At 48.7% G+C, this 13,505-nt stretch overlaps 1 protein-coding gene across 2 annotated transcripts in view; it reads right to left on the reverse strand.

The window, feature by feature from the left end:
* The window catches only part of GAL3ST3 (galactose-3-O-sulfotransferase 3), a 29,737-nt gene that overhangs the window by 3,923 nt on the left and 12,309 nt on the right, over nt 1-13,505 (reverse strand). The window lies entirely within an intron of this gene.

Raw genomic sequence — 13,505 nt, forward strand, 5'->3', positions numbered from 1 at the left:
CCCCTTTGCAGCACTCACCACCAGCCCATGCCCCTTTTCACAGGCACACCTGGCCTCTTTACACCCCACCCCCCCGTGCACTCACACTGACCTTCACACTCACGTGGGCACAAACCACAGGACATTCCAGGCTACAGATCCCAACTCAGGAACGGGACCAACGTTCTTCAGCCCTAGGACCATGACCCTGCATGTTGCTGGGTTCAAAGGCATGTTGCTCAATGGCGCCCAGCTCCCCACGTAAGCCAGGTCCCTCTGTCTGGTGGCCCTGCCCCCAGCATCATTTACCACTCCGCCACCCTGTGCCATGGGCACACGTTGCCAGCACTGAGCTGATATTTCCTCCCAGATTATGGTTACAACCAGTGAGTGAGCCCATCCCTGCGGACCCCACCAGAAGCAGCCCTATTGGCTGGCAAGCCCCCATTGACAAACCCCATCAAGCCCTATCAGTTAGACAGTTTTTAATCTAGTTAATAGGGGCTTGTGACTGTGCTCTTCAGGGTTCAGGACAAATGACAGGAAGACTCCAGAGGGAACAGAAGTCCATGGAGTTTATTGAGGCAGCTCTCCACATCCTCCCTGGGCAAGGAATCCCCCCAGTCTCCACGAGGCTCTTCGGAACTAGCCAGACAGGTTTCTTGGGGATAAAACAAAGAAATAGTCCCAAACCCAAGCAGGGATGTAAGAGTTTAATTGGCTGATGCTTATCGGTTCCTGTTAATGGTTAAACTCTGCTAGGGAGCGTGGGGCTGGAAGTTGGAATCCTGATTGGTCACATTGTTACTATTTTATACATTTTTTTTTCAGCCCTAATCCCAGCCTCAATAGTTCTTTGCCAGACTTAGCTTCTTCTGGAGGCCTCTGGCATGAGCACCCTCTGTAGAGGGTCTGAGCTGGGCAGGAAGCAAGGGACAGGAGATCTGTTCTGCACCCTGGTCAGGTAGCAGTTGGGCTGTTCTCCAGTGCTCTCCCCCGGTAACTGCATGTGTCCGTGTGACGGGGAGGGGTGAGTGGGTTCATAGCACCTCCGTAACCCTTGCTGGCTGACACTACAAACTGATCTGTGTAATTCGCATTGGTGCACGGTGGCCAAAGTGTGTTTATTGCTCATGTGCTACACACTTGGCTGCTTGCGTTGGAGCTGCGTGTACCTACCAGTAGGGCTTGTGCCAATGCAAAATACAGTGCACTATGGTCAGGTAGCCCAGTGCGCCGTGTGGAGCTGTCCACCGTGACGCCCTTGGGAAAATATTCCGAATGTGCCATGGGATAGAACCAGCTCTCCCAGGGATCTTGGGGAGATCGGGCTAGTTCCCAGCATGCAACTTTCTCCATCCCATAATAACATCCATATCCTATCATTTTTTGCACTTTCTGGTTTTGAATCCCCCAAACTCAGGTGAACTTTTCTCTGCCCACCATTTCTGAAGGAAGCACGAAGTTCTCCCTCCTCTGCACTGTTCTCATAAACGCTGTAAATACAGGACGCAGTGTCCTCCTGTATGTGCAGTAACCGCATCATTGGGGAACATAAGGATTTATCTGAGGACAGTTTGCTGAGGGACACAGTGAAGAACAATCCAAGGTTGTTGGGAGCATTCCTGGAGTGGCTGCAGATGGTGGAGAGCTGCGCCTGGGCCCGAGAAATGAGCACTGACTGGTGGGATCGCATCCTAGTTCAGGTTTGAAACCATGACCAGCGGCTGCAAAAATTTCAGCTGCAAAAGGCCACGTTCCCGAATCTGAGTGCCGAGCTCCTCCCTGCCCGCTAGCATGTGGACAGCAAAGAAGCAAGTGGCAATTGCACTTTGGAAGTTTGCGCTGCTGAATTGCTACTGCTGAGGGGGAAAATTGTTTTGAAATTGCAAAATCCACTCAAGGACAGATAGCATTGTGCACTGGATTTTCATCAAGGTGTTCTCACGGGGCCCTCAGTTCAGATTCCAACAGAGTGAATTCACCCACAGGAGATTTTGGCCTTTGGCAGGAGATCTATTGGGTGTAAGTGGGGCTAGGGCATCAATGTTTCTTTTATCAGCTATATTTCTGCAAAGTGCTTGTATTTCACCGGAATTGGTGCGTTATCTTCCCGCAGAGCCTGCTGTGAGCAGCAAATGGTGACCTTGCCCAGACTGCTGCTAATGTTCTCAACACTAGATTGGACTAGACCTGGATGCTGACACTTATCAGACCCAAACGGCACTTCTGCTCTCTAGGAAATCCCTGTATCGTGGCGGGAGAGCCAGGGGATGCCAAGCAGGTTCAGGAAGTGGGTGAGTTAGCCAGGTGAAATTGCAAGGTCTTCTGGTGGCTTTGAATTACAGCCCAGAGGAGTGCAGTCTCCTAGAAGACCAGGCCCAAGGACAGCAGCTTCCCTCAATTGCCACCACTGTGGGAGGAGCTTCCCTTGCACTGGTTTGTGAGAGTAAACCCAGTGTCCAGGAAATTATTAGATGTTCCTGAGTCCAGCTGACTGCGGGGTTAGACAGGGTTCCAAGCCGGCAATCTGTCTGAAGGGGGGCCTGGCTGTTGTCCGTGTTGATTAGGATACACCTAGGGTTGCCAGGTGTCCGGTTTTGAACTGGACAGTCCAGTATTTGAGCTTTCTGTTCGGGAAACAAAATGAGAAAATAGAAATGTCCGGTATTTTCTAAATCAGATGTAATGGAGATTGTGATGTAATGTCGAGTGTGTCTGGTATTTTTGTTGAAACCATCTGGCAACCCTAGATACCCTCTGCTTCGTAGGTGTATCTACTCAGGGAATCTGATGTTGCTGTTCTGTCCTGTCAAATCTCCAGAGAGGCTGATCCCATCTGTCTTCCTGGATTATCTGTGGAACAGGACTTGAGGGGACACCTAGTGGCAAAGTGGCCTTGTTGCCCAGAGTACAGGCAGAGGCCACTCAAACAACGATATTTCGTCTCTTAACCTACATGCCAAATCTACCTGCATGGGTTTGGGCCCAGTAATTGCAGGGGAGGATGAGCTGTGGGAACGGGGCTCATTAGGCAGGGATGGGCGTGTTCTTGATACCACTCAGTCAACTGTCAGTCAGATACACAACTCAATGGAAGGGTGCAAGTGCACTGGCAGCATTGGACCAGTTCATCTCTAATCTCATCTGCGAGGCCTAGGCAGAAATGGCAGGGAACAGAGTGGTGTAGATTTACCATGTCAGTGACTGGGTGCTGGAAATGGATGACACAAAGGCTGCGAAGGGTCGAGGGCCTTCTCTGAGTAACCCCTGAGCAATTTTGGCAGAGTAGGCATGGGTTGTATTATCGAATGTGAGCGGAAAGACACAAACAGATTCCTCAAAGCCGTGGAGAGTTGTCTCCCCAGAACGTGATGCCCAAGCCAGTGCTTTGTCTGTCAATAAGCTGATGACAACCCCTCCCATGCTTTGGTCATTCAGGTGCATCACCAGCCATGACAGGAGCAGCAGGTGGCCTTGTTGAGACACCCCTGCAAGATCTGAGGGTTCCCATCAAACCACCCTGATAACCGGATCTTGTACATGCTGGGCTGGCTCAGCAAATTATAGAACACTAGAACTGGAAGGGCCCTCAAGAGCTCATCGAGTCCAGCTCCCTGCCCTCACAGCAGGATCAAGCACTGTCTAGACCAGTGTTTCCCAAATGGTGCTCCATGGAACCCCGGGGTTCCAAGAAATGAAAATAAGGGTTCCGTGAGAAAATTCCATTACAATAACATTTTATTATTTTTAAAAACTAATAATTAATATTTAAGCATTTATTAATTTTATTGAAAACAATTTTCATTTGTGTTAATCTTGTGATCTTATTTAGCATTTGTTTATTATTATCCTTACTTATTTGTGGTCTACTTTTTCAGCTCCATATATTAGACTATTATTAGGGGTTCCGCAAAATTCTTTCAAGTTTAAAAGGATTCCATGGCCAAATAAAATTGGGAGACACTGGTCTAGACCATCCCTGACAGATGTCTATCTAAGCTGCTCTTAAATCTCTCCAGTGATGGAGATTCCACAACCTCCCTTGGAAACTTATTCTAGTGTTTAACCACCCTGACAGTTAGGAATTTTTTCCTAATGTCCAACCTAAACCTCCCTTGCAGCAGTTTAAGCCCATTGCTTCTTGTCCTAACCTCAGGCTGTCTCTAGACTACATCCTTCTTTCAACAGAGGGATGTAAATTAGATATGTCAAAATTGCAAATGAAGCGGGGATTTAAATATCCCATGTGTCATTTGCATAATCGCGTCATGGTGCTCTTTCGAAAAAGCACCATTTTGAAAGTAAAACCGCAGTCTAGACATGGATCTTTCGAAAAAGCCTGCCATTTTAAATCCCCGCTTCATTTGCAATTTTGACCTGTCTAATTTATATCCCTCTGTCGAAAGAGGGATGTAGTCTAGAGACAGCCTCAGAGGCCAAGGAGAACAATTTTTCTCCCTCCTCCTTGTAACACTCTTTTAGGTACTTGAAAACCGCTATCGTGTCCCCTCTGTCTTCTCATTTCTAAATTAAACAAGCCTAATTCTTTCAGTCTTCCCTCATAGCTCATATTTTCTAGGCCTTTAATCATTCTTGCTCTTCTCTGGACCTTTTCTAATTTCTCCACATCTTTCTTGAAATGTGGTGCTCAGAACTAGACACAATACTCCAACTGAGGCCTAATCAGCACAGAGTAGAGCAGAAGAATGACTTCTCATGTCTTGCTCACAACACTCTTGTTAATGCATCCCAGAATCATGTTTGCTTTTTTTGCAACAGCGTCACACTGTTGACTCATATTTAGGTTGTGGTCCACTACGACCCCTAGATCCCTTTCTGCAGTACTCCTTCCTAGACAGTCACTTCCCATTCTGTATGTGTGCGACTGATTGTTCCTTCCTAAGTGGAGTACTTTACATTTGTCCTTATTAAACTTCATCCTAATGGGGGGAGGGGTTCCAGGACCACTGGAGCCTGCAAGTGCAAAAAAGTATTTCCTCACTGTAGCTGGGCCACTTGGTTCTGGACACCTTGAACCAGCTCTGCAATGTCCAGGCACGCCTGCCATGGAGATGTCATTGTGACTGCAAGGGACTCCTGGGGGCATAGGAGAGGCCAGGCACCATCTTTATATCGAAGCACGATAAAGACAAATGCATGAATACGCATCTCTGAGCTCCCTTCCCTGGGCCTGAGTTTGTCGGTGCTCAGCTGGTCGGATTGACTGGACTATGGTGGAATCTCTAATAGGTCCTGGCTCATGGTGTGGCTGGCACTGCTGCCCCTCCCCCCCCCCCGACACATTCATCCCTTGTCTTCCTCCTTCCCACTGTTTATAGCAGGAGGTTCTGTCTTAGGCTCTCTCACAGTGGTCAGCGGGGTGCTGGTGGGCTCTCTTTGAGGTCTGGCCTGCAGGCTGTGGGAAAAGCAGCCGCACTGCACCACATCAGTTGTGCTTCATGGCGTTGTACATGCTGGCTGCAGTTGGCTGTCATGGGATTCTGCTGCTGCGCCTTGACGTACCCCTTTGCCTGTAGTCCCCCTTCAATCTTTTCACCGATGTCTATGTTTCCACAGCTACGCCACAGCTGTGCCCATGCAGCCTCTTCTCCCCATGAGCCCCTGGAGAGCCAGTCCCTCCTGTCACTGCAGGCAGGAAGTGTCTAGTGCACAGAACCACTAGGGGCAGTGAGGCAGTGGCACACAAGGGCCAGCTGCTAGGTGTGCTTGCCAAGCTGAGTGATCAGGTAAAGGCATTTCAAAACTATAAGGGTAGAGGCTTTAAGGGGTGCATGGCTTCTGGGCTGCATGGCCACTGGGCAGTGTTCAGACTTGCCCACCACAGCGGTCACTGTGGCAGGGCACAGCCAGTGTGGGACAGCTGCAGAGGACTGCTCAGAGTGACACGGGTCACACACAGTCTATACTCACACAGCAGTGACCTCATTAGGTCAGCCCTGGCTCCACAGCCGCCAGAGAGGTGGGTCGCTGTTGGGGGGTGCCTCCCTTGGGTAGGGACAAATTTCACTATAGACATAAGCACAAATGACTTGACACAAGGCGGTTTACATCAGCCAAATTTTGTCATGTAGGCCAGGCCTCAGGCCAAGACTACCCTAAAGCAGAAGGTCGAATTAACATATAGGGTTGCCAGATGGTTTAACATAAAATAATGAACACCCCTCCCCCCTCAAAAAAAAAACCAAGAAAAAATTCTGTTGAAAAAAAAAAGGGGGGGAAGGGGGAGGGGACCAAAGTTGTTGACCAAAAAAACAAACACGCACTCCTCACTCCCCCGTCCCCGCCAGCTGCGGCAGGGGAAAATTGTCCCTGCCAGGCTTCCGTCCAAGGGAAACAGGAAATATTGGTATTTTCTGATTTTTTTTTTTTTTTTTTTTAACGGACGGAGGACCTGAATAATGGACAGTCCAGGTGAAAACCAGACAACAACCCTATTAACATATGCAACCCCAGCTATGTTAATTACATAGCTGGAGTCCACGTTACCTTAATTTGAGCTTCCCCACTGTCCCCACAGCGGGAGGCCAACAGGAGCTAATGCTCCCATTGGCTTCCCTTGCTCCTCGCAGGGGCAGGAGTACCAGCCGCTGACAGGGATGCCCTCTGAGTTAGCAGGTCTTTACCAGACCCACTAAATCAAACTCCGGAAGATCTAAGTGAAGACATGCCTCAGTGTGGTTCTGGGCTGCCCCATCGCAGGGCTGCAGCAGTTTTGCATTCTAGTGGAGTGGCAGCTTTGCTATAGCTCTGGTTATGACCAGTTTTCTGATTAAAGCTTAACTATTCTAAGTGGTCACTAATCTGTACAGTTGCTTGGGTTGCCTTTAAATTTGATGGGCCTTGTGGGGGGTTCATGATCAGGTCACTGATCCAAATCGGGGGCCATTTGGCCAATGGATTCCTGAGATACAACTCCTCCCCAAACAGTGTTTCTTCAAGTTGACTTATTCTGGCCACATTTTTTTTAGCACACAGACAGAGCTCAAACCATGGCTTAGGTTGCTGCACCATGTTCCTCAACACTCGAGGGCTACCCAGCAGAGTGCACGACACCCGCCAGCCCTTTGGGGAAAGTCAAATTACAAGATTATTTGAAAAAGAGTTTGCTTCTTCAGCTAGGAATGCACCAAACAGTTCCAAAAGCACACCCCTGATGGATTCCCCTGAGCATGTGCAGGTTTTTAGCTGGATAGCTCAAGCAGATAAGCACCAGTCCTCTGAACCTGACTCTCTGTGACACGGATATGCCAAGGCATGTCCTGCTAGGTATAAACATTTTATTAAAGCTAATGGTTGGAACCAACATTCACATTACACAGGTTTAGAGGTAAGGCTCTGTACATCTGGGGTCATGTTTGGATTACTGAAAATTAAAAGTCTTGCTTTAGAAAGTCACAAGATATAAACCGTACGTAATCAGCACTGACCCAGATTTAGGTGTGTGACTTTTTAGGCATTAGTGAATATGTGTTTGGGTACGTCATCCAGGGGAAGCTTTACAGAGCTAGTCATGGTAGAGTGGAGATGTACATGGGTGGAGGCTGTCCCTCAGTCTGTCCGTATCTAGGGTAGGCTTTCTGTAGAAAGGTGCATTCTTCCGAGGGTTACCTCCCATCCCTGGTTGGCAGGCACAGACAAGGCTCTCTCATGCTGTAAGCAGGTAATAGTCTGAGTCACCCCCCATTATCAGTTCAAGCCCTACCTTACTAGAAAGCGGAAAGATGTCAGGAGGCATATTGCTGACATCTGTCTGGTATTTTTAAAATCATGATTAATGCTTAGCACTGTGGCTAAGACTATGTCATGGAGGGCACAGAAATTCTGACTTCATGTGTGCCGGGATGGGGGGTTGCCTGCCTGACACACTCCCCCTTTTGTGGCTCCTGTATGTGTGCTGGGTTTTGAAGGGCTCACCTGTTGAGCAGTGCTTGAGGTACACTCTCTACATCTCTCTCCCACAGTGTGATCTGGGGAAGGCCTACTTCTCCGGGGGGGTGTCTACACAGCACCCTTACATCAAAAAAAGCTATGCAGTTTGCATTAAGCAAATTGCGTAGCTTATTTCAAAGTAATTTCAAAATAGCTTATTTCGTTATTCTGAAACACCACTTAACCCTCGGGCAATGAGGTTTACAGGGATGTTGGAATAGTGAGCCTGTTATATTTCGATATAATGGGCTTGCTTTTAAGGCGTGGAATAGCTATTTCAGGATACTGGAGGTATCTTGAAATAGCTCTGCAACATAGATATAGCCTGAGCGGGCTGCTTAGAACTGACCGTATTAAAGGGACATCAAACTATCCTGGTGTGAAGGAAAGATGGGAAGATTAGTAAGAGGCCAATATGACTTAATAAAGAGCCCTTTAAAATACACAAGCAACCCCACAAAAAGTGAAAGCATGGACAAATTGCTGAGGAGGACTACAGACGAATAATACAAGCCTGTAAGAACAAAATCAGAAAAGATCAGGTTCACAATGAGTCACATCTAGCAAGGGATATAAAAGGCAATAAGAAGAGGTTCCTTAAATACATTAGGAGCAAGTGAAAGAGGAAGGAAACTGCAGGTCTTCTATTTAGTAGTTAAGAAGAGTTAACTGATGACTCAAAAAAGCTGAGATGCTTAATGCCTCCTATGCTTCAGTCTTCAGTGAAAATGTTAATGATGACCAGATATTCAATAAAATTAATATTAACATGGAGGAAATAGGCAAAGAATGGCTTAAATAATCTACTATTCATTTATTTGAGAGAGCTTGTTCAAGAACTCCTCAGAGCTAGGACCACCCAATTCGACTACAGCTTCCTCTTATCAAACTTAAAGAAAGATAAGGGTTTGGATGTACAAGGAAAATGGAATGGGCCTGAAATGGGATTGCTTCTCAGGAAACCATATAGAAAAGAGACAGAATCTCCACGCAGGTGAAATGGGATGGTTGGACTCCTGGGCCCAAGCCTCCCACCCCACAAGTGCCCTTTGGGAAGTGTGTCGGGGGGCTGAAGCAACCCCCTCAGATTCATACGGGGATATTGTTGGCTGTTCCCTTTCATCGGGGAGTGAGGGGAAAGAGCACGGTTTGCTACATTCCTCACTAGCTGGAGAATGCAGGGGGCAGATGAGTTGTGCATTTTGCTCTTGCTCCCTGACAGGGAAAGGAAGGGAAAGAGCAAGCAGCCCTGGTATGAATCTCGGGGGGAAAGGGCTCTACACCCCCAGCTCTTCCCCCTATGCGCATGTACACATACACATAGTCCCCAGCCCAGAGCCCCTCCTCACCCACAACCCTGACTCCTGCACCCCCACACTCTCAGCATACTATACCTGAGCCTCTCCTTAAGGAGCCGAGCAACACCGGGTAAATGTGCTATAAGTTAGATGTTTTCAAGACCAAGCCAGCGGAGTCTGATGAAATTCAGCCTAAGGTACTTAAGGAACTAGCTAAAGCAAAGTCAGAACCATTAACAATTCTCTTTGGGAGCTAATACGAGGATGGGGGAAATCCAGGAAGCACAGAGAAGGGCAAACACAGCACCTGTTTTTAGAAAGGGGAATAAAGAGGACACGGGGAATTATAGACCAGTCAGCCTAACTTTGATAGCTGGAAAGATAATGGAACAGATTATTTAAAAATCAATATGTAAGCACCTGGAGGATAATAGGATTATAAGGAACAGCCAACATGGATGTATCAAGAACAAATCTTTCCAAACCAACCTAATTTCAGTCTTTGACTGAGCTAAATGCCTGGTGGATGGGGGAAAGTAGCAGACGCGATATATCTTGATTTTTACTAAAGCATTGAAGAGAATCCCATATGACATGCTCATAAGCAAACTGGGGAAATACGATCAAGATGAAATTACTCTAAGGTGCGTGCCCACTGGTTGAAGGACTGTAGTTATCAATGGATCATTGTCAAAATGCATGAGTGTAGCTGGTGAGGTCCAGAAGGGGTCAGTATTGGTTCAGTACGATTCAATATTTCCATTAATGACTTGGATAATGGAGTGGAGAGTAGGTCTATATGTGTAAGCACCTGAGGATGATAGGTGGGCCTGGGCTCATTGGTTACCTTCATAGTTACACACAGGCTATGTCTACACTACAGAGTTTTTGCAGAAAACAGCTGTTTTTCCAGAAAAACTCGCAGAGCATCCACACCTCAAGTGCGTTTTTGCACAAGTAAATCAAAAGATCAGAGGGGTTTTTGTGCAATTGGTAATCCTCATTCTACAAGGAAGAATGCCTTTTTGTGTAAGAGCTCTTGTGCAAAAAGGTGTGTGTGGACAGGGAAGAAGGGTTTTTTGCGCAAGAGGAGGGAATAGGAAAAAGCACAGGTGGCCTGGTGGCCAGTCTGTCTATAGCAATCACTGCTTACTTGTGAGAGAGCATCCAGGCAGTCTGGACACTGTCTTGTGCAAAAGCACATTGCTTTTTCGATGCACTTTTGCAGCGTGGATGCGCTCTTGTGCAAGAAGTTTTTGTGGAAGATCTCTTCCAACAAAAGCTTCTTGTGTAAGAAGCCTGCAGTCTAGAAGTAGCCACATGGTCCTGGTACACAGGGAGCCAGTTTAAAAGCTGGCGCCCCACATACAATGGTTCCCTGGGAGCCACCTTCCCCCCCCCCCCATGGTCCTGCCTCTCTGCAGGGTGGGGTGCAGCAGGTGGGAGGCAGTACACATGGGGAGACGTGCCATATTTCAAAATAAGCTATTCTGAAATACAATTGAAATAAGATGCAATTTGCATAGCGCAAATTGTGTATCTTATTTCGAGTGTAGGGTGCTGTGTAGATGCATCCTAAGGTGCCAGGGGACTCCTACATTGTTTTTGCAGATGCAGACTAACACGGCTGCCCGTCTGAGAGTGTGATGGGTAAGACACTGGTGAGGCCTCTCAGTGTTAGTGTATGTGGCTGTTGTCAAGAGACTGGTGGCCAATTATTCTGTGTGTCCACCCTCTGACACGTGTGGAGCAAGTGAAGTCAGGTCTCAGTGCTACAGCTTCAGGCTGTGCTCCTCTCCGTTAGGCATCCTCCTTAGGCTGAGGACAGCTCATTGAGCTGTGTGGGGCCACTTGTCACCTCTGAGCCAGCGGTGCTGCTGATGGATGCGCAGAGTCTCTCCCCTCCGTTCTCCCTCTGTTTTCAGACAGTCTCATGGCACAGGCCAGCCAGCTCTGCTCTAAGGCTAGGTGGGCACCGCAGCCAATGTCTGCATCACTTAGGTCATAGGGGTGTGAATATCTGCCCAGGAGCCATGAGCGCTCGTGCACAGCGCTATGTTGGCAGGCGAGCTTCTCCCGCCCCCAGAGCTTCAGCCATTCATGATGGAGAAGACACTCTCCTGTCAGCATCTTCACCCGTAGCAGCACAGCCAGGGTGACCGGTGACTGCAGGAGGTGGGGGTGCAGGAAAGGCCATCCAGAGGGACAGGTTGGGGGTATGTGGGGGCACCCCATTTAGCAAATAAAATGGTGGCAGGGGGGCAGTGCACCTCCCAAGTGCTACCACACATCCCCTGGCACAGCTGCATTGGTATGGCTGTGCCACTGCAGCGCTGTCCATGTAGACATGCCCTTAAAGACTGGGAACCCCTCCAGTTAAAAGGACGCCTCTTTTAAGTGCTGTGAAAGCCTGCATGCTTTCAGACATGGATGGTGCTCTGAAAGCCTGCATGCTTTCAAGACATGGATGGTCTTGAAATTTGCTGTGTCTCACAGGAGCATAGGACAGGGATAGTGATGCAGACATGGTGTTATTTGAGCCAAAGGTTCCATCCTGAGATACAGCCCTCCTGGGGGCAGAGGGAAGGCAACACCATTTCATTATGTTAATAGGCTCTAGCAACTCTCTTCTTTGACAGCGACCCTGGGCAGAAATCTGAGAAGGAAGTGGAAAGGAAAAATCTACCTCAGCTGGAATTTTTATTTATTTATTGTGTGGAAATGTCATCTGATCACCCCAGATTATTCCCATGGTGTTGAAACAATTTCTGAAAAGCACCTAAGTGACTGCTCGGGGGAGAGGTAATTAGGGGAGCAAGAGGAGGTGCTCAGAGAGGATGCAGGGTTTGGGCCTGCAGGGAGCAATGTAGGAATGGGTGGTAGAGGAGGGAAGAGGGGCTAGGTGCTCAAATGAGGTGAAAGGGGATGGGGGAAGTGGGAGGGCAGAAGATAGGTGAGGTTGGAGAATGTCAGGGGTAGCAGGAGAAGTTGGGGGTGGGGACTGTCAGCTCTGAAGTCACCCAGCAAGTCAGTGGGTGGGCTGGGATCTGGGAGAGACCCACCCCTCTGCAGGGATCAGAGACCCTCCCCATTCCTACAGTGTTCTGGGAACTGGGGGATCCTGCTCTTCTTGGGGCCTTACGCCCTGCTGCCCTGTGTGATCCATGGTAGGGACTGAAGTTAACGCTCTGGATAGACCCCCCAACCAAAGCCCTTGTCCATAGGACAGTTTGGGGCAACTGCCAGAGGCCTCGCTCTTCAGGGAGATGTGAAAGCATAGGGTCAAGTGTGGCCTGGATGTTGGGGCTGGTGCCAACTGCAGGGGTTGGGCCTGCTCCTGCACTCACCAATGGTGACGGGAGCTTGGGGCAAGGAATGGAATGGGGCAGGAAGAGGGCAGAGCATGGGCAAGAAGAGGTGGGGTGGAGGCTTGGAAGAAGGGGTGAGGTGGGGGTGGGACCTGAGCTGGTGGAGGTGTCCTGGGCTCCACATCCCCTATGGTCCTGGATGACCCTGTCCCCAACCAAGGGAGTCTGTGGCCCTCAATTAGCTGCTGCCTGGGATGTGTGTATTCAGCATATTAGGGCAGGAGCCATGGGCAGGGTTTGGGGGGCAGGGAAAGGTTACACCCCAAACTGCAGCCTGAGGCTATGTCTACACTGGAAGGTTTGGCAATGGAAGTGACATTGACAGGCAAAAGTCACCAAAAGTGAAAACCAGTCAAACTTTCTGCCTTCCATTGTTGACATTTCATCGCTACATTGCTAGCACCCTGTCGATGGATAGAGCATGGTAATGTGGGTAAGCATACCCACAGTGCAGTATTGTGGGAAGGCAGAGCTGATTCCTGCGTTTCTTGGGATTCCCTCGTAGCTCTTTGAGGAATGTCAAAGTAGCACAGCAATCTCTACAGCCGTCCCCCGGCAGCAGCAGTCTACCTGACACTTTGTGCCTAGCAGGACAGAACAGGAGCATTTCAGCAATTTGTTCTTTGTTCCCCAAAGGAAGCAGCTCATTCAGCTGTTAGACACTTCCCAGAGCTTTGAAAGGGGAGGGTGCATGCTTGCAGGGCAGCAGAGATTGTAAAACACTGAGCACAAACATCAGGGCAGGCATTGTGGGGTACTGATGGAAACCAGTTCTCTTGACAAAACAAACAGCAGAGTCCACAGTGGCTCTTGGTAGATAATAAAGGGAGGGGGAAAGACAAAAGTCTCTCACTGGGGAGGAAGTTTTTTGTCACCAAAACTGAGTTTTTTTCCCCCCAAAAAAAGT

The sequence above is a fragment of the Pelodiscus sinensis genome, chromosome 11 (genome assembly GCF_052426305.1).
Source record: "Pelodiscus sinensis isolate ZL-2025 chromosome 11, ASM5242630v1, whole genome shotgun sequence".
Taxonomy (NCBI): Eukaryota; Metazoa; Chordata; order Testudines; family Trionychidae; genus Pelodiscus; species Pelodiscus sinensis.